The sequence below is a fragment of the Salvelinus namaycush genome, chromosome 4, assembly GCF_016432855.1.
Source record: "Salvelinus namaycush isolate Seneca chromosome 4, SaNama_1.0, whole genome shotgun sequence".
In the NCBI taxonomy this organism is placed as follows: domain Eukaryota; kingdom Metazoa; phylum Chordata; class Actinopteri; order Salmoniformes; family Salmonidae; genus Salvelinus; species Salvelinus namaycush.
Genome location: NC_052310.1, coordinates 37991260 through 38016620, shown reverse-complemented (window position 1 = coordinate 38016620; position 25361 = coordinate 37991260). Strand labels below are relative to the sequence as shown.

Here is a 25361-nt window from a genome sequence, read left to right as displayed (position 1 = left end):
AGCCTGGACAGAGGCTAAGTACAGGAAAATATTTTATAAATTATTTTGATGGTGCTTCAGCATGGAACAGGTTTGTGTGTCTGTCTGTGCACATGACAGAGCAAAGCGACAGTCGACTGATGAGGAACAGGGTGCCTTGCCATAGTGAGTTTGGTTCTAAATCATTGGCTGGATAGAATCAAAGTCTACCGTCTACAGAACTGGATAATTTGCCCCATCTGCCTCTTTACATATTTTTTTGTTCAATCTATCATAAAGCTGTGATTGAGATTACTCTAGGCCTATAGACTCTGAATTGTATTCTTGTTCTTTTTGAAAGCGGCACGTTTAAGACAACACCTTCTTTGGCTATTAGAATATTTGGTAAATAGGCTACGGTTCATAACTTTAACTTGTCTTAAAGCTTTTATGATAGGCCTAGTAGGAGGATAGGTTATTGGCCATTTGGTTTTCAACCTCGCATGAAGGGATTTTCCCGTCCCGCATGGATAATTTCTTTCTTAATAAACTTAAACTACAAAGCCAGCCCGATTGCGTTAGCTTGGGTCCTTATTCCAGCATACCCGGAAGATACAGAGACAGAGGAACCGAAACAAGCAAACAGAGCTAACAATAAACGTCACTTAAAATAAGAATGAAAGCTTTTCTGCATATTCCTTATACCATTCCAAACTGTTACTGAGGGGAGGTAAGAATAATGTGTGTAATGTATGAAGTGAGATCCCTAAGTTAGCAATGTGGGTCAACACACAAGTTAACTTAGCTGAAAACGGAGCAGGGGGAGATGAGTGTGTGTGTGTGTGTGTGGGCGCGTTCGCTCACCAAATGCTGCCCGCGGCCAGTGACGGACTTCTCCGTCACAGTTAGCTAGCTAACGTTACTGTTTCATACCCTCTCGACTGAGGTGAATTAGCTAATTAGCTAGCTAGTAGCTACGACAGCCAGTTCAGCTCTAGCCTCCAGCTATCTGTCAGATAGTGATATGAGGTGGCTATTATTATCTAATGGCTGTTCTTTGTATGGAAATGTTTTGTAACCTTTGTTTTGTCCTGTTTCAACAGAAGTAAATGAACTTGGCTAGCTTTCAACAGTTGATGTACCGTTAGAGCTGGCCAAAAGTTGGCTAGCTCTCTCTCTCTCTAATATCTAGCTTGCAATTTTTTTGGCCTCAATCACACTAGACCTGAATCAAACCATGAAACCAGTGGCCAAATGATTGAAGGCCGATATTCAGACGTTTTTTCTGTGCAATGCAAGTTTTCATTAGAGTCAGTGTAGTAATGTAGCATTATTGATCGGTCAGTTTCCCTAGCCAATTCCTTACTTTTCACACGGACACAGTAGCTAATAAACAGCTCTACAGGCTTCACTGTCATGGTGCACAGTCAGTCAGTACACAACACTATGCTCACCATGTCTTAACAGGATCAGATGGTGACAGGTGTCCCAGCAGGGTCAAACAACCGGAAGACCAGTCTACGGAGCTCAGGTGAATTTTACAGTATATTAACAATATCAGTGAATGATACAAAGTTACATCTTGACTTGATGGGTAGACCTATAGTAGCTATAGTAGAGCAGCTTAAGCGTAAAGCTACAGTCTGGGATCTGGGAATAATGGGAATTTTAATTGTTGAACCATTGATTTTATTCTTGGATAATATAAATGTACTGTACACCAAGTTATTCTTTGTCGTGCTTCATTTAAACATAACAGATGTTGACAGGGGTCTCAGCAGGGTCAGGCAGCCAGGAAGGACAAGTCTGTGACGGACCTGAGGTGAATTAGTGCAGATACAACACTTTCTCTCTGTGCAGCAAACACTGGACAAGCCGGATGCTTTAAAGACTGCATTTTCCCGATGACACAACATGAAAAAACTCAAATGTGAGGAAGACCTGGTATAAGATATTGATGATGAATGGCTACAGATGTGTTTGAATTCCCAGCCACGTTCATATAATCTCAGACATAAATTACTACAGTTGAAGACCACCCACAGAACGTACTCTATCCCAGTGAAACTGAATAACATGCACTCAGAAATGTCATTCCTCTGCTGGAGATGTAAAAGACAAAAAGGGGACAGGCGGTGGCATTCAGAAAGTATTCAGACCCCTTGACTTTTTCCACATTTTTGTTACGTTACAGCCTTATTCTAAAATTGATTAAATAAAACGTTCTCCTCATAAATCTACACACAATAACCCCACAATGACAAAGCAAAAACAGGTTTTTAGAAATGTTTGCAAAAGCAGAAACACCTTATCTACATAAATATTCAGACCCTTCGCTATGAGACTAGACATTGAGCTCAGGTGCATCCTGTTTCCATCCATCATCCTTGAGATGTTTCTACAACTTGATTGGAGTCCACCTGTGGTAAATTTAAATTGATTGGACATCATTTGGAACGGCACACACCTGTCTATATAAGGTCCCACAGTTGATAGCGCATGTCAGAGCAAAAACCGAGCCATCAGGTCAAATGAATTGTCCATAGAGCTCCGAGACAGGATTTAGTCGAGGCACAGGCCTGGGGAAGGGTACCAAAAATGTTCTGCAGCATTGAAGGTCCTCAAGAACACAGTGGCCTCCATCATTCTTAAATAGAAGAAGTTTGGAATCAACAAGACTCTTCTTAGAGCTGGCCGCCCGACCAAACTGAGCAATCAGGGGAGAAGGGCCTTGGTCAGGGAGGTGACCAAGAACCCGATGGTCACTCTGACAGAGCTTCAGAGTTCCTCTGTGGAGATGTTAGAACCTTCCAGAAGGACAACCATCTCTGCAGCACTCCACCAATCAGGCCTTTATGGTAGAGTGGCCTGATGGAAGCCACTCCTCAGTAAAAGGCACATGACAGCCCGCTTGGAGTTTGCCAAAAGGCACCTAAAGGACTTAGACCATGAGAAACAAGATTCTCTGGTCTTATGAAACCAAGATTGAACTCTTTGGCCTGAATTCCAAGTGTTATGTCTGAAGGAAACCCGTTACCATCCCTATGGTGAAGCATGGTGGTAGCAGCATCATGCTGTGAGGATATTTTTCAGCAGCAGGACCTCAGACTGGGGCGAAGGTCCACCTTCCAACAGGACAAGGACCCTAAGCACACAGCCAAGACAACGCAGGAATGGCTTCGGGACAAAGGCGCAGCCAGAGCCCAGACTTGAACCCGATTGAACATCTCTGGAGAGACCTGAAAATAGTTGTACAGCGACGCTCCCCATCCAACCTGACAGAGCTTGAGAGGATCTGCAGAGAAGAATGGGAGAAACTCCCCAAATACAGGTGTGCCAAGCTTGTAGCGTCATACTCAAGAAGACTTGAGGCTGTAATCGCTGTCAAAAGGTGCTTCAACAAAGTACTGAGTAAAGGGTCTGAATACTTATGTAAATGTCATATTTCAGTTTTTTATTATTTGCAATAATGTCAAAAACTGTTTTTGCTTTGCCATTATGGTGTATTGTGTGTAGATTGATGAGGAAACAAAACAATTTAATCTTAATTTTAGATTAAGGCTGTAATGTAACAAAATGTGGAAAAAGTCAAAGAGTCTGAATACATTCCGAATGCACTGTATTGGCACATGTCAAGGTCTTTGTGAAGGCTGGCTGAATTATGAATTTTCCTTTCTCCCTGTTTTTGTTTGCTTGGAAATGTTGATAGTGGAGACTTCCATCAGAAGAAACTGTGTAACCAAGCATTTATATCGGCTAAGAAATGCATCGCAATTAATTGGAAGGTTGGTTATCCTCCAACAAACGTCACAATGGATGGCAGAAATGTCAAGGTATGTCACTAGGATTTGATTTATTACAATATTCAGGTTATGCTAGTCAACTTTCATAAGGTCTGGATGCCTTATATGGAATACAGTATGACAAAAAGGAGTCTGTATTGAAACCCTTATTTCCATGAGTTTGCCTACAACTCCAGCACCTGCGGAAAGTACCTGCATGTGCATAAGTTCTTCAGCTTTTGTATTGAAAACCTGCCCACATCAGGGGCGATACCTATTTAGGCAATCCCTAGCTGCTGGGCTGCTCAGTCCTGGGACTGGGGGTCTGCCGTCCTGTGGGTTGTCACTCTGGCCTTGGCCTAACACACCCAAAACCAATCATGAACGTTTCACTAAGATCCTAAAGCTGAGTGGGGTGTGTTAGGTTGGGGCGCTGCAGGGTGGTGGACCCCTAGGGGCAGGACGGGCGACCCAGCTATATTGTGTGCAAGTAAAATGAGCTTTACAGTACTATTAGGCCTGTACTTTTGTTTCCAAACCTTTCCCTTGGGAATAAAAAAAAAAGAAGGTGGGAAGGAAATAGTGTTGGGAGAGAGTTGAGTTATTGACTAGACTGGTTGGGGCCGGGCGTGCAGGCAGCTTGAGCTGGCTGGGCTGTTTGACTGAAATTTGACAGAGGATGTCTTAAAGACAATCAAAAGTATTCCTACTTTTTTATTTTATTTATAATTTATAATAATTTGTTCAGCTATTGGTTAAAGGTGCAACACAATATAGATTTTTGAATTACATTTGATCTAGTTCAGTCATCAATCACTAAACATATTTAATAATGATCTCGTACCTAGCTTGATGAATGTGTGCAGTTTTGCTTCTTTTTTGCTGTTCTAAATAAAGATGTCTAGAAGGGCCATGGGTCATATTGGATGGTGTAGAAATGCAAGAAATGGGCTTTAGATGCCCCCAAAGAAATTATGGTGGAGGACCCCCCGCCCGGTTATGTCCCCCCCACTTCTAAAACCAAAGTTGCGCCCCTGGCCCCAGACACACTACTGCACCCACACCCTGATCAGAGAGACACAAACACACACACATTTATGTTACAGCAGAGCATGGTAGACCATGGTACCACCAGTCTAGAGGCCAGGATCAGGGCAGCACAGTACAACACACACACACACACACACACACAAAACTGCAGTAACACACTGCACAAATGGACCCCTACTACACAACACCATTCAATTGAGATGTGTGTAAAACAGAGCTAACATGCCATTACACCACATGGAGACTAGGGCAGGAACCCAACCGTCTGTTACACAACTCTAATCATAACCTTGAAAAGCCTCCACAAAAGGAAAAGTGATCCTGCTCACACAGATTGTGTATTTTTCCTGAGAGGCAAGTCTTTGTAATCCAATCCTTACTCTCCACTCTCATTCACTCATTGTTAATACAGCGGTGTGTGTATTGGGGCCCCTACACACACACGGACGGACACAGACACACAGTCGGCCAGCTCTCCACAACTGTCGCCAGGTGCTGGGCAGTTGGGCACCTAACATGGGGCCTAGAGTGAAGTGAGACTGCTGGGTAAATCTATCTCCTTCATCCACGGTTCTGTCTCTGAATACAGGAGTGACTGCCTCACAGCCACAGGTATGTGGGTTCTTTCATAGATGGACGGAGAGAGAGAAAAGGAGGGAGGCTACGCCTCACCTACTGTACTCCCACCTTTCCATTAATGCCTGTACATAAATCACAGACGGCTTAGGGCTGTTTGGCAGCAGGGTTTCAATGGAGGACAGGGTACCATTACCGGTGGCCATTTTGACATCACTCTTAAAGTTCCAGTACCAGTCAAAAGTTAGGACACACCTACTCATTCAAGGTTTTTTCTTTGTTTTTACATTGTTAAATTATAGAATAATAGTGAAGACATAAAAACTTGGAAATAACACATACACAGCATTAGTAACTAAAAAAGTGTTAAACAAATCAATATATATTTTAGATTTTTCAAAGTAGCCACCCTTCGCTTTGATGACAGCTTTTCACACTCTTGGGATTCTCTCAACTAGCTTCACCTGGAATTTTTTTTCAACAGTCTTGAAGGAGTTCCCACATATGCTGAGCACTTGTTGGCTGCTTTTCCTTCACTCTGCGGTCCAACTCATCCCAGACGATCTCAATTGGGTTGAAGTCGGGTGATTGTGGAGGCCAGGTCATTTGATGCAGTACTCCATCACTGTCCTTCTTGGTCAAATAGCCCTTACACAGCATGGGAGGTGTGTTTTGGGTCATTGGCTTGTTGAAAAACAAATTATAGTCACACTAAGCGCAAACCAGATGGGATGGCGTATCGCTGCAGAATGCTGTGTGCCTTGAATTGTAAATAAGTCACCAACAGTGTCACCAGCAAAGGCACCCACACACCTCCATGCATCAAGGTGGGAACCACACATGCGGAGATCATCCGTTCACCTACTGTGCGTCTCACAGAGACATGGCGGTTGGAACCAAAAATCTCAAATTTGTACTCATCAGACCAAAGGACAGATTTCCACCAGTCTAATGTCCATTGCTTGTGTTTCTTTGCCCAAGCAAGTCTCTTCTTCTTATTGGTGTCCTTTAGTAGTGGTTTCTTTGCAGCAATTCGACCATGAAGGCTTGATTCACGGAGTCTCCTCTGACCAGTTGATGTTGAGATGTGTCTGTTACTTGAACTCTGTGAAGCATTTATTTGGGCTGAAATTTAGGAGGCTGGTAACTCTAATGAACTTACAGGTTCATCATAGCGCTTGATGTTTTTTGCGACTGCACTTGAAGAACCTTTTAAAGTTCTTGAAATTTTCCAGATTGACTGACCTTCATGTCTTAAAGTAATGATGGACTGTCATTTCTCTTTGCTTATTTGAGCTGTTCTTGCCATAATATGGACTTGAACTTTTACCAAATAGGGCTATCTTCTGTATACCAACCCTACCTTGTCACAACAACTGATTGGCTCAAACACATTAAGAAGGAAAGATATTACACAAATTAACTTTTAACAAGGCACACTTGTTAATTGAAATGCACTCCAGGTGGCTACCTCATGAAGCTGGTTGAGAGAATGCCAAGAGTGTGCAAAGCTGTTATCAAGGCAAATGGTGGCTACTTGAAGAATGTCATATATAAAATATATTTAGATTTGTTTAACACTTTGGTTACTACATGATTTCATATCTGTTATTTCCTAGTTTTGATGTCTTCACTATTATTCTACAATGTAGAAAATAGTACAAATAAAGACAACGCCTTGAATGAGTAAGTGTTCTAAAACTTTTTACTGGTACTGTTTATATACACTGCTCAAAAAAATAAAGGGAACACTAAAATAACACATCCTAGATCTGAATCAATGAAATATTCTTATTAAATACTTTTTTCTTTACATAGTTGAATGTGCTGACAACAAAATCACACAAAAATTATCAACGGATTTGGAGTCACACTCAAAATTAAAGTGGAAAACCACACTACAGGCTGATCCAACTTTGATGTAATGTCCTTAAAACAAGTCAAAATGAGGCTCAGTAGTGTGTGTGGCCTCCACGTGCCTGTATGACCTCCCTACAACGCCTGGGCATGCTCCTGATGAGGTGGCGGATGGTCTCCTGAGGGATCTCCTCCCAGACCTGGACTAAAGCATCCGCCAACTCCTGGACAGTCTGTGGTGCAACGTGGCGTTGGTGGATGGAGCGAGACATGATGTCCCAGATGTGCTCAATTGGATTCAGGTCTGGGGAACGGGCGGGCCAGTCCATAGCATCAATGCCTTCCTCTTGCAGGAACTGCTGACACACTCCAGCCACATGAGGTCTAGCATTGTCTTGCATTAGGAGGAACCCAGGGCCAACCGCACCAGCATATGGTCTCACAAGGGGTCTGAGGATCTCATCTCGGTACCTAATGGCAGTCAGGCTACCTCTGGCGAGCACATGGAGGGCTGTGCGGCCCCCCAAAGAAATGCCACCCCACACCATGACTGACCCACCGCCAAACCGGTCATGCTGGAGGATGTTGCAGGCAGCAGAACGTTCTCCACGGCGTCTCCAGACTCTGTCACGTCTGTCACATGTGCTCAGTGTGAACCTGCTTTCATCTGTGAAGAGCACAGGGCGCCAGTGGCGAATTTGCCAATCTTGGTGTTCTCTGGCAAATGCCAAACGTCCTGCACGGTGTTGGGCTGTAAGCACAACCCACACCTGTGGACGTCGGGCCCTCATACCACCCTCATGGAGTCTGTTTCTGACCGTTTGAGCAGACACATGCACATTTGTGGCCTGCTGGAGGTCATTTTGCAGGGCTCTGGCAGTGCTCCTCCTGCTCCTCCTTGCACAAAGGCGGAGGTAGCGGTCCTGCTGCTGGGTTGTTGCCCTCCTACGGCCTCCTCCACGTCTCCTGATGTACTGGCCTGTCTCCTGGTAGCGCCTCCATGCTCTGGACACTACGCTAACAGACACAGCAAACCTTCTTGCCACAGCTCGCATTGATGTGCCATCCTGGATGAGCTGCACTACCTGAGCCACTTTCACTCATGCTACCACTAGAGTGAAAGCACCGCCAGCATTCAAAAGTGACCAAAACATCAGCCAGGAAGCATAGGAACTGAGAAGTGGTCTGTGGTCACCACCTGCAGAACCACTCCTTTATTGGGGGTGTCTTGCTAATTGCCTATAATTTCCACCTGTTGTCTATTCCATTTGCACAACAGCATGTGACATTTATTGTCAATCAGTGTTGCTTCCTTAGTGGACAGTTTGATTTCACAAAAGTGTGATTGACTTGGAGTTACATTGTGTTGTTTAAGTGTTCCCTTTATTTTTTTGAGCAGTGTATATATCTCGTGAATCACTCATAAGTTTGAAAAAAATCTAGATATTGTTTTTAGGCCATATCGCCCAGCCCTAATGAGTCTTTTGCCCCTGTTAAAAACAGTCCTAGGGGCAGTCCAAAACAGAGCTCATTTGAAGTATCCATCCCCTAGGCTAACAAGTGAATGCAGTTTGGGCATTGTAAAATAGGAAAAATACTTTGCAAACAACTCTTGTAAGTGCACATAAAGTAAACATCCACAGTTCTGGTACTGTAGCTCCCCTCCTTACATTTACCTCTGTCCTCATAACATACAGCTGGATACATTGTCTCACATTCCTACCTGCAAAAGGACCTACCGCAAGGACAACCGGTAATTAAGTTAAAATATAATTTTATTCAACATTCTGGCTTGTAGAGAAACTTTCCTGATCGAAACACTCATTTATGCCCGATGTAGAATTCAATCAAATCCAAATTTGGGTTTCCAGGCTACCTCTCTCCTTTTGTCTCTCTCTGTACTTCTCTCACTTTTCCCGTATCCTTCTCTCATTTATGCTTCTCTCACTCCCCCCCCCCCCCAACACCTGTTGACATTCCTTTTGCATATTTCTCTGAGTATTATTTATTTAACAGTGCGGCGCTGTTATTAAACCTTTTAAAATGAAAACCCCTTTATGGTGTGTGTGTGTGTGTGTGTGTGTGGTGTTGTAGTGAGTACGGGACATGAGCAGGTTATATGGCTTCTGTGGCCCTCAGCTCGTGACTGTGCTGCTGTCTCAGACAGATATTAAAGTAGCATGCCCCCACAGCTGGTCTCTAGTCTCTCTATCGGTCTCTCTGCTGCTCCATGGCTTTTACTTTTTACTACCCCCTTTAATGAGCTCCCGTCTCACCATGCACTGAATCACACACAAGCGCTCTCTCCCAAACAGACACACGCATACACACACAAACGCACACATCCTCCACACACACATACACACACAAACACATCCTCCACACACACACACACACACACACACCCTCCACACACACACACACACCACACACACACACACACACACCTTACTCAGCAAATCAGATCAGAGGCAGTAGGGATGACCAGGGACGTTCTCTTGATAAGTGTGTGAAATGGACCACTTTTCTGTCCTGCTAAGCATTCGAAATGTAACAAGTACTTTTGGGTGTCAGGGAAATTGTATGGATTAAAAAGTACATTATTTAGGAATGTAGTGGAGCAAAAGTAAAAGTTGTCAAAATTATAAATAGTAAAGTACAGATACCCTTGAATACCCTGCTCTATTAAAGACCACCAGCTCCATCCCACACAGGAAGTCAGTCCAAACGCTGTGTTTTCTCCCAGAATGCTTTACTGGAGCAGAGGCTCGCCATGGAAACGGTGTCTTTGGCGCGGAGATGCACGACTTAACGGGCTGGCAGGTTAAAGATTAACGGTTGGGCAATAAAACTGCTCTCAGTAAAACACACACACGCACAAACATGCAGACACACGCACAAACACACGCAGACACATACACTCAGACACGCATACACATCCCAGCAGCGATGAGTCCTGTCAACTCTAACACAGCTTAATGATAGGAATGGCAGAGCAGAACGCTGGGTAACGGATGGCTGTCCAGTGTTTATGAGGAATTTAAAGATGATTCCTAAACAGGCTGCTCTTTTGACTTAAAACTCCACCGTATGGAGCGGTGCTGCCTGGTGGTGGAGTGGAACGTTACCAAACCTCAGAGGGACCGAGGAGAAAGAGAGACACTGAGGTTCCCTCTGCCTGTGCTGTGTGCTTGGCGTAACCTCGTGGTGCTATTAAGCTCTCACGCAATAACGGATTTGCACCTGTAATCAATTCGCTATAATTGTCTGAGGTTTGTCACTGGGGAGAGTGGAGGTTGAATGAAATTGAGGTGCGTGGAGTTGTGGGTTTGATTCCCCCATAAGGTTTCATTCGTTGAAAATAGGTTGACTTAATAGTTTTGGAATAAACCACCAGCTAAATTACGAACTACCAAATAACCATACAATCATGAGTTTATCCTGAAAACATTACCAGACTAGAGGAAAACTCTGGTCCTAGTGGCCCTCAGTGGGACATTACCTTGGAGGCTGAAGCTGGAGACTGAGGGTGGGTCTCATGCAGGGCCAGGGTAGTGAGGGTAGAGATGATTGTCTCCTGGGGCCAGAGGGTGCCTCTCGACCCTTCTCCATCCCTCTCCTTTCCTTCCTTCCTGCCTCCTCTCTTCCAGCCACCTCAGGATCTCTCCCCGGGCCAGCTCACAGTGTGCGAGTACTGCAACAGACACCCCAGAAGCAGGGGTCTTCGCAATGTGGTTCCCTCTTTCTCCTCCTCCATGCCTCACAGCGTAGGGCTCTCCACGCTGGCGCTGAGTGCACATGTTTACAAGAAAGTCCAGTGTCTCCTCACGCAGCTCCTTTATCTCTGAATTTGAGGGAGACAGAAACTGAGTATATTAGAGAACTCATTGGCACACAACTGACAAACACTTAGGGAAGGGAGGTGCTGCCAACCCTCTGGGGTCTCGTCAACAGGTGAGGGGTGTACCGCCTTGTTGTACTCTGTTGGAATGGCTCATCATGACTCATTCCGTCTGTCCGGTCCAGGCTCCAATGGCTGACAGACGTACAATGACCACAAATGTACAAACACCAGTTTCCTCCAAAACACAGCCTTACAGCACTACCAGGCCGGTTATTGGTAACTCAATATTATTCTGTAGCTCCATTCCCCTCCACCCCTAAGCCTTACTACAAACGCCCCAAAACTGTCCATCCAAGACATCTCACATGGCCTCTGACGACCAGCTCAATTAGTTTAACACACACACACACAACTCCTCCTCTTTTTCCTCATTCTCCTCTTATTTGTCCCTCCCCTCCACCCAAAAATGACGCAACAACAGTGCAACTCAATCTGGCCCCTGAGCGCCGCTCAAGATGGGCCGGACAAAAGGGCGGGAAACGTCGCATTCCCCCGGAGACGGCCTAGGTTTACTGTGGAACCAAATCCTCAAAAGGGATTGGCTGCCACGAGTGGCCCGTAATAGCCATAATGGGAGGACAGTAATGATGAAGGGATGAGAGAGGTGGGAGAGGGACTGGGGGGATGAAGATGACTGGAGAAGATTGGGAGCATGTCAGAGAGAGAGAGAAAGCGGGGCTGTCTGGATTTGGGGGAAGGGGTTGTATGTCGACGGGATAGGCCGGTTGGGGTTCGGGAAAGGGGTTGCCAAGCCTTTCCTCTCAGTTAAACCCCCATGTAAAAGCATACACGTGCATGCACGCTCAATCAAGACATTACACAACTCAAGTGTACCAGAGTCTCACACCCCCCACACACTGGTTCCTGGCAGAGCTGGAGGGAAGTGAATGGGAGCAAACAGGGAGCAGCCCAAACTCCTGACTCTGGCTTCCCTTTCAACTAGCTCCAGACACTCATTATACCAGCTGTGTGTGTGTGTGTGTGTGTGTGTGTGTGTGTGTGTGTGTGTGTGTGTGTGTGTGTGTGTGTGTGTGTGTGTGTGTGTGTGTGTGTGTGTGTGTGTGTGTGTGTGTGTGTGTGTGTGTGTGAGAAAGAGAGATGGAGAGAGAGAAAACATCATTAGGCAGAGAGCAGAGCTGTTTTTATAATGGCATTTATTAAAATAGCTGAGACTCTGGGGGGGGGGGGACAGAGACATAATTAAGTTTGGAAATTAAAGGCGTTCCTCTACTGGCCACACTGGGCCAGACGGGCTGTGTGTGTGTGTGTGTGTGTGTGTGTGTGTGTGTGTGTGTGTGTGTGTGTGTGTGTGTGTGTGTGTGTGTGTGTGTGTGTGTGTGTGTGTGTTTATAAGGTCCAGACAGTAGTCAGAGGAAACACACACGGTCATACAGAGACCTGCTGTCACCATGACCACGCAACCACAGTACGACCATCAACCAAACTCAAAACAGACCAGGGGCACACTGACTGACCACTGGTTCTAAATGACTCAATAGCCCGTCCAGTTTAGCAGCAAATCTTATTAAAAAAACACTAATCATAACACAAAATAACAGAAACATACAAACTATACAACAATATTTCTCCCCTCCCTCCTCAAAAAATGTAAATGACAAAAATCTTAAAATAACCAAAAACCAGCACTCGCAAAACTGAGAAAAAAACTAACGTTTAACATGTCGACAAGGGGTGATGGTGTGAGGGAGTGTATTAGAGAACTATATTAGCATTATACACTACATGACCACAAGTATGTGGACACCTGCTCGTCGAACATCTCATTCCAAAAACATGGGCATTAATATGGAGTTGGTCCACCCTTTGCTGCTGTAACAGCCTCTACTTTTCTAGGAAGTCTTTCCACTAGATGTTGGAACATTGCTGCGTGGACTTGCCTCCTTTCAGCCACAAGAGCCTTAGTGAAGTCGGGCATTGATGTTTGGCGATTAGGCCTGGCTCACAGTCGGCGTTCCAATTCATCCCAAAGGTTTTCGATGGGGTTGAGGTCAGGGCTCTGTGCAGGCCGGTCAACTTCTTCCACAACGATCTTGACAAACTATTTCTGTATGGACCTCGCTTTGTGCACGGGGGCATTGTCATGCTGAAACAGGAAAAGGCCTTCCCCAAACTGTTGCCACAGTGGAAGAACAGAATTGTATAGAATTTCGATTTCTGTAGTTTTCCCTCTACTGGAACTAAGGGGCCTAGCTCAAACCATGAAAAACAGCCCCAGAGCATTATTCCTCCTCCACCAAACTTTACAGTTGGCACTATTCGGGCAGGTAGTCTTCTCCTGGCATCCGCCAAGCCCAGATTTGTCCGTCGGCCTGCCAGGCGGTGAAGCGTGATTCATCACTCCAGAGAACGCGTTTCCACTGCTCCAGAGTCCAATGGTGGCAAGCTTTACACCAGTCCAGCCGACATTTGGCATTGCGCATGGTGATCTTAGGCTTGTGTGCGGCTGCTTGGCCATGGAAACCTATTTCATGAAGCTCCCGGCTAAAAAGTTATTGTGCTGACGTTGCTTCCAGAGGCAGTTTGGAACTCAGTAGTGAGTGTTGGAACCGAGGACAGGCGATTTTTACGTGCTATGCGCTTCCGCACTCGGCGGTCCCATTCTGTGAGCTTGTGTGGCCTACCACTTCGCGGCTGACCTGTTGTTGCTCCTAGACATTTTCACTCCACAATAACAGCACTTACAGTTGACTGGAGCAGCTCTAGCAGTGCAGAAATTTGACAACTGACTTGTTGGAATGGTGGCATCCTATGACGGTGCCATGTTCAAAGTCACTAAGTTCTTCAGTAAGGCCAGTCTACTGCTAATGTTTGTCTATGGAGATTGCATGGCGGTGTGCTCAATTTTATACACCTGTCAGCAACGGGTGTGGTTGAAATAGCCGAAACCACTCATTTGAAGTGGTGTCCACATACTTTTGTATATATAGTGTATGTGTGGGTCTATTCAAAACACGGGTCTAATATTTAAACAAAAATGAATTCACAACATTTGATTTAAAAAGGTAGACTCAGCTAAATTACATTGCCACGAGCAGCACCGCAGATATTGAGAAGAGCGAGATGTAGGGCCATATGAAATCTGTGTTGCGGAGAACGCAGAAGGAATCACGGAATCCAGACATTAAAATGGAATTCAACAATATTAAAACACGTATTGAACTTTAAAAAAATGCAATAATTGGTCCAAGTTAATCATAAAACATGAACAAAACGCATCAGTGATTCATATTTTCTGCACTCACATGAGCGCTACACAAACATCACTAACCAAACAACGGTATCTTATCTGGTGTGCACTTGCATTCATGGTTAACTACACATAAAAATATATATCAAAAAAGTGTGATCTTGAGAGTGATACCTGAAAAAAGTTGTTAAAGGGATCATTAGAGATTTTAGAGATCCACTTCACATGAGTCAGATTTTAGATTTGATTGATTAGGATCCCCATTAGCCAACACCAATGGCAGCAGCTAGTCTTACTGGTGTCCGACACATAACGAAAAAGACATTACAGACAAAAGATATTTACATCTTACATACATTTAAAAACATTAACATGTAGTGTGTGTGCACATCTATCAGTTACACATACAGTCCCTTCGGAAAGTATTCAGAAATATCACATTTACATAAGTATTCAGACCCTTTCCTCAGTACTTTGTTGAAGCACCTTTGGCAGCGATTACAGCCTCAAGTCTTCTTGGGTATGACGCTACAAGCTTGGCACACCTGTATTTTGGGAGTTGATCCCATTCTTCTCTGCAGATCCTCTCAAGCTCTGTCAGGTTGGATGGGGAGTGTCGCTGGACAAATATTTTCAGGTCTCTCCAGAGATGTTCGAACAAGTTCAAGTCCGGACTCTGGCTGGGCCACTCAAGGACATTCAGAGACTTGTCCCGAAGCCACTCCTGCATTGTCTTGGCTGTGTGCTTAGGGTCATCGTCCTGTTGGAAGATGAACCTTCGACCAAGTCTGGAGGTCCTGAGCGCTCTGGAGCAGGTTTTCATCAAGGATCTCTCTATACTTTGCTCCGTTTATCTTTCCCTCGATCCTGACTGTTCTCCCAGTCCCTGCCGCTGAAAAACATCCTCACAGTATGATGCTGCCACCACCATGCTTTATTGTAGGGATGGTGCCAGGTTTCCTCCAGATGTGACGCTTGGTATTCAGGCCAAAGAGTTCAATCTTGGTTTCATCAGACCAGATAATCTTGTTTCTCATGGTCTGAGAGTCTTTAGGTGCCTTTTGGCAAACTCCAAGTGGGCTGTCATGTCCCTTTTTACTGAGGAGTGGCTTCCGTCTGGCCACTCTACCATAAAGGCCTGATTGGTGGAGTGCTGCAGAGATGCTTGTCCTTCTGGAAGGTTCTCCCATCTCCAGATTGACAGAGCTCTAGAGCTCTGTCAGAGTGACCAACAAGTTCTTGGTCACCTACCTGACAAAAGTCCTTCTCTGCCAGTTGCTCAGTTTGGCCAGACGGCCAGGTCTAGGAAGAGTCTTTGTGGTTCCAAATATCTTCCATTTAAGAATGATGGAGGCCACTGTGTTCTTGGGGAACTTCAATGCTGCAGAAATGTTTTGTTTTGGTACCCTTCCCCCAATCTGTGCCTTAACACAATCCTGTCTCGGCGCTCTACGGACAATTCCTTCGACCTCATAGCTTGGTTTCTGCTTTGACATGCAGTGTCAACTGTTGGACCTTATATTGACAGGTGTGTGCCTTTCCAAATCATGTCCAATCAATTGAATTTACCACAGGTGCACTCCAATCAAGTTGTAGAAACATCAAGGATGATCAATGGAAACAGGATGCACCTGAGCTCAATTTCGAGTCTTATAGCAAAGGGTTTGAATAATTATGTAAATTTCTAAAAACTTGTTTTCGCTTTGTCATTATTGTGTGTAGATTGCTGAGGATTTTTTATTTATTTAATCCATTTTAGAATAAGGCTGTAACATAACAAAATGTGGAAAAATTCAGAGGCTCTGAATACTTTCCCGAAGGCACTGTACATGTCAGTACATACACACAACAAGTAGGTCACTGTAGGAGAGGCGTTGTGCTATGAGCTGTTGCTTTATTCGTTTTTTTAAACCATGTTTGCTGTTCACTTGCGCTATATAAGATGGAAGGTAGTTCCACGCACTCATGTCTCTGATGTTTCTTATAATTAAAAAAAAATAAAAATGTATGTTTCTTATAAAAACAAGAAGTGATGCAGTCAGTCTTTCCTCAACTCTTAGCCAAGAGAGACTGGCATGCGTAGTATTAATATTAGAGCTCTGATTACAATGAAGAGCAAAATGTGCCGCTCTGTTCTGGACCAGCTGCAGCTTAACTAGGTCTTTCTTTGCAGCGCTTGAACATGATATAAGATAAAACTAGAGCCTACAGGACTTAGTTTGTGGAGTGTGGTGTCAAAAAATGTTGAGTGTTGAACTTGTGGATACCATTTTTATGTCTGTGTCCAGTATGAAGGAAGTTAGAGGTAGTTTCACGAGCCAATGCTTACTAGCATTAGGACAATGACTGGAGGTCTATGGGTATCTAGTAGCATGCTGTTGACCCACTATGCTGTTTATTTTCTACATCTACGTCATATCTCGCTGAGTCAACCTTTAAATAAACTTCACCAGAGGAACACTAGACCGCTTCTAAAATGTGTAAATATCCATCAAAAACGTAAAATATACATTTTTGATGGATTTAGATTAAAAGTAAACAAACTTTTCGCCGTGTAGACTTTCATAATCCAATCCAAGACGTATCGTAAAAGTTCAATCCAGTCCAACTCACAGACCATTTCCTTTCGCTCCGTCTTAAAAAGTGTCTGTGTGCAAAAGCAGGCTTGAGTGAAAGTATGAGGCTTGGAGGTCATATGTCATTGTTATGTTATGCACTGGGCCAGTATGTTTGTGTGAGAATAAATGATTATGCTGTGTGTGCACGCTTGTGTGGATGAGAGAGAGAAAAATATTCTGATATCTGCGAGCCCACTATGTAAGAAAAGTGTGTGTGTACTGCTGTAGTCATGGCCCACGCTGACCCTGGTGTGTATATACATTAGTTAGGTTGAACAAAGTGATGAATGGAGTACTGGGCTGACACACTCAGAACACTCAAAATGTGTGCGTATCTACACAGAGTGTACAAAACATTAGGAACACCTGCTCTTCCCATGTCATAGACTGACCAGGTGGATCCAGATGAAAGCTATGATCCCTTATTGATGCCAAATCCACTTCAATCCGTGTAGATTAAGGGGAGGACACAGGTTAAAGAAGGATTTTAAGCCTTGAGACAATTGAGACATGGATTGTGTATGTGTGCCATTCAGAGGGTGAATGGGCAAGACAAAAGATTTAAGTGCCTTTGAACGGGGTACGGTAGTGGGTGTCAGGGCTCACCGGTTTGAGTGTGTCAAGAACTGCAACGCTGCTGGGTTTTTCCACGCTCAACAGTTTCCTGTGTGTATCAAGAATGGTCCACCACCCAAAGGACATCCAGTTACGTTGACAAAACTGTGAGAAGCATTGGAGTCAACATGGGCCAGCATCCCTCCGGAACTCTTTCGACACCTTGTAGAGTCCATCCTCGGGCGAATTGAGGCTGTTCTGAGCGCAAAAGGGGGTGCAGCTCAATACTACGAAGGTGTTACTAATGTTTTGTACGCTGACGTGTCGGTACAACACCTTCAGAAAGTATTTACACCTTCAACTTTTTCAACATTTCGTTGCGTTACAGCCTGAATATAAAACTGATTAAATTGAGATTGTGTCACAGGCCTACACACAATACCCCATAATGTCAAAGTGGAATGATGTTTTTAGACATTTTTATAAATTCATGATAAATGAAAAGCTGAACTGTCTTGAATCAATTAGTATTCGACCCCTTTGTTATGGCAAGCCTAAATAAGTTCAGGAGTAGAAATGTGCTTAACAAATCACGTAATAAGTTGCATGGACTCACTCTGTGCAATAAAGCACCAAAGGCTAGAGACACTAAGAAAGTCTGCAGGTCCAGACAACCTGGACCCCTACCTCTTAAAGATAGCAGCTGGTATTATTACTGAACCTGTGGCTCACATTTTCAACTTGAGTCTCTTGACCAATTCAATAGCCAGCATTTGGAAATCAGCTTATGTCCTCCCACTGCTAAAAGGTGGAGATCCCTCCGATGCTAATAACTATCGTCATCTCTCTAAACTCCCTATCCTGGCCAAAGTCTATGAATCCCTAGTGAACTCACAGTTAAAAAACATATTATTTGAAATGAACATACTGAGCGGGGTTCAGTCTGGCTTTAGATCGGGGCACAGCACCACAACTGCAGCTATGGCAGTGTCAAATTACATCATTAATGCACTTGATAAAAAGCAACATTGCGCTGCTCTGTTTGTGGATTTATCAAAGGCCTTTGATTCAGTTGACCATGAATTGTTGCTAGCTAGACTCCGAAACATTGGTCTCAGTGTAAGGGGCAGTAAATTGGTTTAGGAACTATCTTTCTGACAGAACACAATGTGTATATACTGACAATCACAAGTCTAGCTTTCTTGAGATTAATAGAGGTGTGCCCCAGGGTTCCATTGTAGCTCCTGTGTTGTTCTCAATTTTTATTAATGATTTGGAAAATGGGATGCAACCAGCAAAGTTCCATCTATATGCAGATGATACAGTCATATATTAATGTGCTCCTTCTCTGGTTCAGGCTGTTGAAGAGCTCCAGACTGATTATCAGTCACTGCAGGCCTCCCTTTATGGTCTCAAACTGGTCTTGAATGTACAAAAAACTAAATTCATGACCTTTACCAGAGCTAGAACATTAGCATTGTCACATCTGGTGGCTTATCCAATGAAAAAGTGTCATCCTACAAATACCTATGTATTGTTGCGCTTTATTACAAATGCCAAGTCACTCACCCACCATTGCACCAAATGGTAGGTTGGACCTCACGTTATATGCGCAGAAAGATACATTTGTATGTGTTCATCTACAATCCCTTTTGGGTAAACTCCTGTCTTACCTCTGTACTCTGGTCTCCTTCACCACCAGCAGTTACCATACCCGGTCTGCTAGGTGGTTGATACTTAAAGTCCCCAGGACATTCACAGTATTAGGCAAGACTGCCTTCTCTTCTTGTGCACCAGAAGCATGGAATAATCTACAATCCATGCTTCATCTAGATATGTTAGTGCCACTGAATGAATTTAAAATATTGATGGGAGACTGTTACAGAGGAGTGTACATGCTTTTTTTTAGGCTGGATCATGTTGTCGTATGTTTTAATTATGTAATGTATTGATTGTTGCTGCCTTCTTGGCCAGGTCTCCCTTGAAGAAGAGACTCTGGGTCTCAATGGGCTTTCCCTGGTTAAAATAAATAAATAATTAAAACAGGCAAAACCCTAGATGAAAACCTGGTTCAGTCTGCTTTCCAACAGTCACTCAGAGATAAATTCACCTTTCAGCAGGACAACAACCTAAAATACAATGCCAAATATACACTGGAGTTGCTTACGAAGACAACATTGAATGTTCCTGAGTGGCCTAGTTACAGGTTTGACTTATATCTACTTGAAAATCTATGTCAAGACTTGAAAATGGCTGTCTAGCAATGATCAACAACCAACTTGACAGAGCTTGAATAATTTTTTAAATAACAATGTGCAATATTGTACAATCCAGATGTGCAAAACTCTTAAGAGACTTACCCAGAAAGACTCACAGTGTCACGTTCCTGACCTGTTTTCTGTTGTTTTGTATGTGTTTAGTTGGTCAGGGCGTGAGTTGGGGTGGGCATTCTATGTTATGTGTTTCTATGTTTAGGTTCATTGGTAATTAGCCTTATATTGTTCTCAATCAGGGACAGGTGTTTGACGTTTCCTCTGATTGAGAACCATATAAAGGTAGGCTGTTCACACTGTTTGTTTGTGGGTGATTGTCTTCCGTGTCTGTGCACCACACGGGACTGTTTCGTTTGTTCGTTCGTTTGTCTAGTCTGTACCTGTTCATGCGTTCTTCGTGTATATGTAAGTTCGTTTGTTCAGGTCTGTTGACTTCGTTTATTATTTTGTAAATTCTCAAGTGTGTTTAGTTTTCATCTTGTTTAATAAATATCATGTCGTATAACAACGCTGCGCTTTGGTCCAATCCCTACTCCTCCTCTTCTTCCGAAGAGGAGGAGGACAACCGTTACACACAGCTGTAATCGCTGCCAAAGATGGTTCTAACATGTATTGACTCAGGGGTGTAAATACTTCGGTAAATTACATTTCAGTATTTAATTTTGAATACAATTGCAAAATAAATAAAAAATATGTGTTCACTTTGTCATTATGGGGTATTGTGTGTAGATTGGTGAGAAAAAAAATCTATTAAATCCATTTTGAATTCAGACTTTAACAACAAAATATGGAATAGGTTAAGGGGTATGAATACTTTCTGAAGGCACTGTGTGTCCATACTTCAGTTTCTTGAGTTCTAGTACCATTGCAACACACAAACAGCTGAATTTTACATCATGCTCCCCCGCCATTACCCAAACTGTGAAAAACAAACCCCCAGACAGTATGTGTTTCTGTCTGTCTGGGGGGGGGGGGGGGCACATCCCTTTCCAGAAATCCTCTAATAACATAAATACATGAGATTCAGCAGTAGGATCATGTCCAGATCTGTGGGTGCTAATGACTTTAGTGTGTGTCAGGGATTTTTCTGCCATTGAAATCCTTGGGGCGGGCCGCCAAAGCAAGTCCAAACACTGTAAAAACATTTATCATTTTTTCCCCGTTTGGGATGGAAAAATGCTTTCAGTGTAAACTTAAAACGACTAAAACCAGGTATAAAGTATGTCGAAAAGATAATGGACCTACATATTTGTTTTTAGACTATAACCTTTGTGAACTATCATTCACCAAAATAGTCAGGGAGAATTGATCATTCCAAAAACAATGAATTTAGCTGTATAGATTAGCATTATTGCTTGAACACAGCATTAGCCATGGCAAAACGCAAAGAATTGCAGGAAATTGGCTTTAAAAATGCTAAAATGTATCTATACCACAAAGATGCGTTTTAAAAAAAAATTCTTAAAAAAAATCACACAAAAAAATCACTTGCCGACCACAGCCATTGCCACGCCCCCTGGCACACCCACCACCTAAGCCTCTTTTTAATCCAGAAAAAAACCTGTGTGTTTAACTGAGATCATTTAAGGTGGATTCAGTTGTGTGAATAACCCATCTGAGAGGTACGGAGAGTGCTGGCCATGGAATCAGTGGGGTTGGATCTCAGAGAGAGAGAGAGAGCGCGCGCCTAAATCCAAAATGTGCTGCTGCTGTTTTTACTGGCTTGGTTGGAGCAGAGGAGCGGGGAGGGATTTACGAGTCTGGATGGATCAAACAGGCTGCCGCCAAGAGGCACATGTGGAGAGAAGTCCCCCCTAACCCGCCACCCCCTCTATTCTCCTCCTTCCCCCTCCCCCCTCTTCTCTCCCACTTTCTCTGCCTCAGAGATGGCTTGGTTACATAGTGATGGGAATGTCTGCAGGAACTGCCCAATACATTTCTAGTTCCTACTTAGTGGATGATGCCAGTAAAAGTGAAAAAGGAGGATCGTTAACCTTCTCCACCCCCCGCCCGCAGGTGCCCGCCGCTCTTAAAATGTCTTCTACCATTTAGAGTAGAGAAATATGTAATTTTTTTGTCATGAGTTCTGTCGTTTGAGGAATTTGCTCCCGCTCTCACTCCTACGCCTTGGCCCTCTGTGAGGAAAAATAGGGAACGGGAAAGCCAGAGACAGAATGAGGTAGAAAATAGGGAGGTAGAGAAGGACAGAGGGATGGGGCAGAGTTGGGCGGAGGCTGCCGTGTGTTTGTTATGTAAGGGTCCAGCGGGCCAGGCCTGGGCCAGGCTGAATGCAGGCTTGTTTTAAAAAGCCGTAAACGTTTCCACTCCCGGGACATGTGTTGAGCACATGAACCAAAAAAAACACACAACATCCCCTCACTCCCTTAACTGGGTCACAGGCACAATCCCCCATCTGTCAGAGGCTCGCCTTTGGTTTCGCATTCTTCCATTGTGGAGACCCCCCCATCCCACAAACAAACACACACACACCCATCTTACACAATGCTTCCCTAAAACACCCTTGCCACAGACCAATCAACACTTCCGTGAACAATTAGTTAAAATGGAGGACGGTGGGACAGGCCTTGCCAACAGACGTCAGTAGGTAGTTCTAAATTCATACTTAAATTCTTTCGAAAATGGAGAGGTCACCACTAAGTGATAGAAGTTAACTCTCCAGATCAGAGAGACAAGCCAGACGGTGTTTTATGGCACAACATTTACCAGGTGATAGAAATCACCCCCAGAAAAAGGCTTGGTCAAAAGTTTGTGGATGTTTTTCTGAACTAAACCTCATTTTACTGATATATTTACTCCAGGGGTTTCTTATGTCCCTCCCTCCACCCATATCAAACCAACCCAAATATGTAGGTAACTCTACAACCTGGACTCAAATCAATCAAATAAGCACTTTTCCATTGTCTTGCCTAATAAAGGCAGTGGGTGGCAGTGCAACACGTCAGTTGTGTGTCTGGTAACCTTACCTCCGACAGGAGCAGCCAGCACGTCCGCACGCGGCCCCCAGCACGTCCGCACGCGGCCCACAGCACGTCCGCACGCGGCCCCCAGCACGTCCGCACGCGGCCCTCGGGTCACTCAAGAAAGAGGATGGCGGGAGGAAGGAGAGAAGACACAGAACAATCAGGTTTCACTGTTCCTTGACTTGAGGCATAATAGCTGCTTTATTCACAGACAGGCATAACGATACTGTCAATACATGAAACTGTCAATACATACAGTAACAATACTGTCAATACATACAGTAACAATACTGTCAATACATAGATGGTCATCTGTTGACACAAGTCACAATAGTCAGTTGTCTGTACCAAGGTAAACTTTAGCACTGAACATTGTGCACTACTGTTATATGGATAAACACATCCATAATGGTTACTTTTTGATCAATAAATGGATCACCAGTTCTCAGATAACAGGGTGAACAAGAGGGTGAAGAATCCAAGGATAGACCCGCTATTCAGGCGGTCACATGGGATGCCATCAGGCATACACAGTCCCATACTCTGCATGGTGTGTGTGTGTGCGCGCGTGTGTGTAATATGTCTGTGAGTCACCATAGAGAAGAGACTTTTGTAAATATTTATTAATGTAAGTGAGTGTATATCCAAGAGACACTAGAGCTGCTTGTGTGGTCGTGTGAGCGTGTGTGTGAGCGTGTGTGCTCGTCAAACGTGTGACCACAGCACTGTAAAAGCCGAAAAGCGTGTGTGTGAAAACAATGGGAACAGTGTTCGAGGTTGACGTCACATTTTCATCACTAGGATTCGGATATTAACAACACGCACACAAGCACACACCATGGGAAGAGGAGAGTGTGGTGTGGAGAGTGTAGATTTAGTGAGAACAGATTTGTCCAGGGATGAGCCTCAGCCCAACCCAACCTGGCTGTGCCAACACGGAGGCTTCCTTTAAGAACCTAAACCCTCAGATCTCAGGCCAAACAATGCACTCCCTAGGAGTACTAGCCATATATGAAGACACTGGTATGGTGCTGGAGATGATGAAAATGAGGTTAAAACAAGCTGTGTTAGTTTAGGGCTCCTCTCCCTCTGTAACCAACGTTGAATACACTGCGAGAGCAGGCAGCCATCTTGAGGGTCAGCAGTCTTATGCTGACTCATACTAGCATATGGAAACTACAGTGACCACAAAGCCTAAACAGTTGGATGGTAACAACTGACTCGGGCTAGAATTCAAATCGTTGTGCATATTGTGCACTTACACATTGACATCAATGGAATTGTCTTAATCGGATATTGATGCAAAGTCACATTTGTCCTAAATCCCAACTATGTGGAGAACTGTAGATTATTGGGGTGTCTACTTTTTGTGCACTTAGAAGAGTTATTTGCAAAGTATTTTTCCTATTTTACAATGCCCAAACTGCATTCACTTGTTAGCCTAGGTGATGGATACTTCAAAATGAGCTCTGTTTTGGACTACCCTTTCAATTGTTTCTACCAGGGGCAAGAGACTAACTATGGCTGGGTGATATGGCCTAAAAATAAATTACCTAGATTTTTTCAATTTGTGTGAGATTCACGAGATATATACAGTACCAGCCAAAAGTTTGGACACACCTACTCATTCCAGGGTTTTTCTTTATTTTTACTATTATCTATATTTTAGAAAAATTGTGAAGAGATCAATCAAAACTATGAAATATCACATATGGAATTATGTAGTAACCAAAAAAGTGTTAAACAAATCAAAATATATATTTCATATTTGAGATTCTTCAAAGTAGCCACCCTTTGCATTGATGACAGCTTTACACAATCTTGGCATTCTCTCAACCAGCTTGATGAGGTAGTCACCTGGAGTGCATTTCAATTAACAAGTGTGCTTTGTTAAAAGTTCATTTGTGGAATATCTTTCCTTCTTAATGTGTTTGAGCCAAATCAGTTGTGTTGTGACAAGGTAGGGGTGGTATACAGAAGATAGCCCTATTTGGTAAAAGAACAAGTCCATATTATGGCAAGAACAGCTCAAATAAGCAAAGAGAAACAACAGTCCATCATTACTTTAAGACATGAAGGTCAGTCAATCCGGATAATTTCAAGAACTTGAAAGTTTCTTCAAGTGCTGTCTCAAAAACCATCAAGCACTATGATGAAACTGGCTCTCATGAGGACCGCCACAGCAATGGAAGACCCAGAGTTACCTCTGCTGCAGAGGATATGTTCATTAGAGTTACCAGCCTCAGACTGCAGCTCAAATAAATGCTTCAAAGAGTTCAAGTAACAGACACATCTCAATATCAAGACTGCGTGAATTATGCCTTCATGGTCGAATTGCTGCAAAGAAACCACTAAAGGACACCAATAAGAAGAAGAGACCTGCTTGGGCCAAGAAACACGCACAATGGACATTAGACTGGTGGAAATCTGTCCTTTGGTCTGATGAGTCCAAATATGAGATGTTTGGTTCCAACCACCATGTCCTTGTGAGACGCACAGTAGGTGAACAGATTATCTCCGCATGTGTGGTTCCCACCCTGAAGCATGGAGGACGAGGTGTGATGGTGTGGGGGTGCGTTGCTGGTGACACTGTCAGTGA

At 43.8% G+C, this 25361-nt stretch overlaps 1 long non-coding RNA gene across 1 annotated transcript in view; it reads right to left on the bottom strand.

The window, feature by feature from the left end:
* The window catches only part of LOC120046501, a 33086-nt gene extending 8696 nt beyond the window's left edge, over positions 1 to 24390 (bottom strand). The window contains exons 1-2 of the long non-coding RNA XR_005476818.1: positions 22766 to 24390; positions 10726 to 11067 (exon numbers count right to left, since the gene is read on the bottom strand). This is a non-coding gene — a long non-coding RNA (uncharacterized LOC120046501). The remainder of the gene's footprint in view (positions 1 to 10725; positions 11068 to 22765) is intronic.
* Between the last annotated feature and the right edge of the window lie 971 nt (positions 24391 to 25361).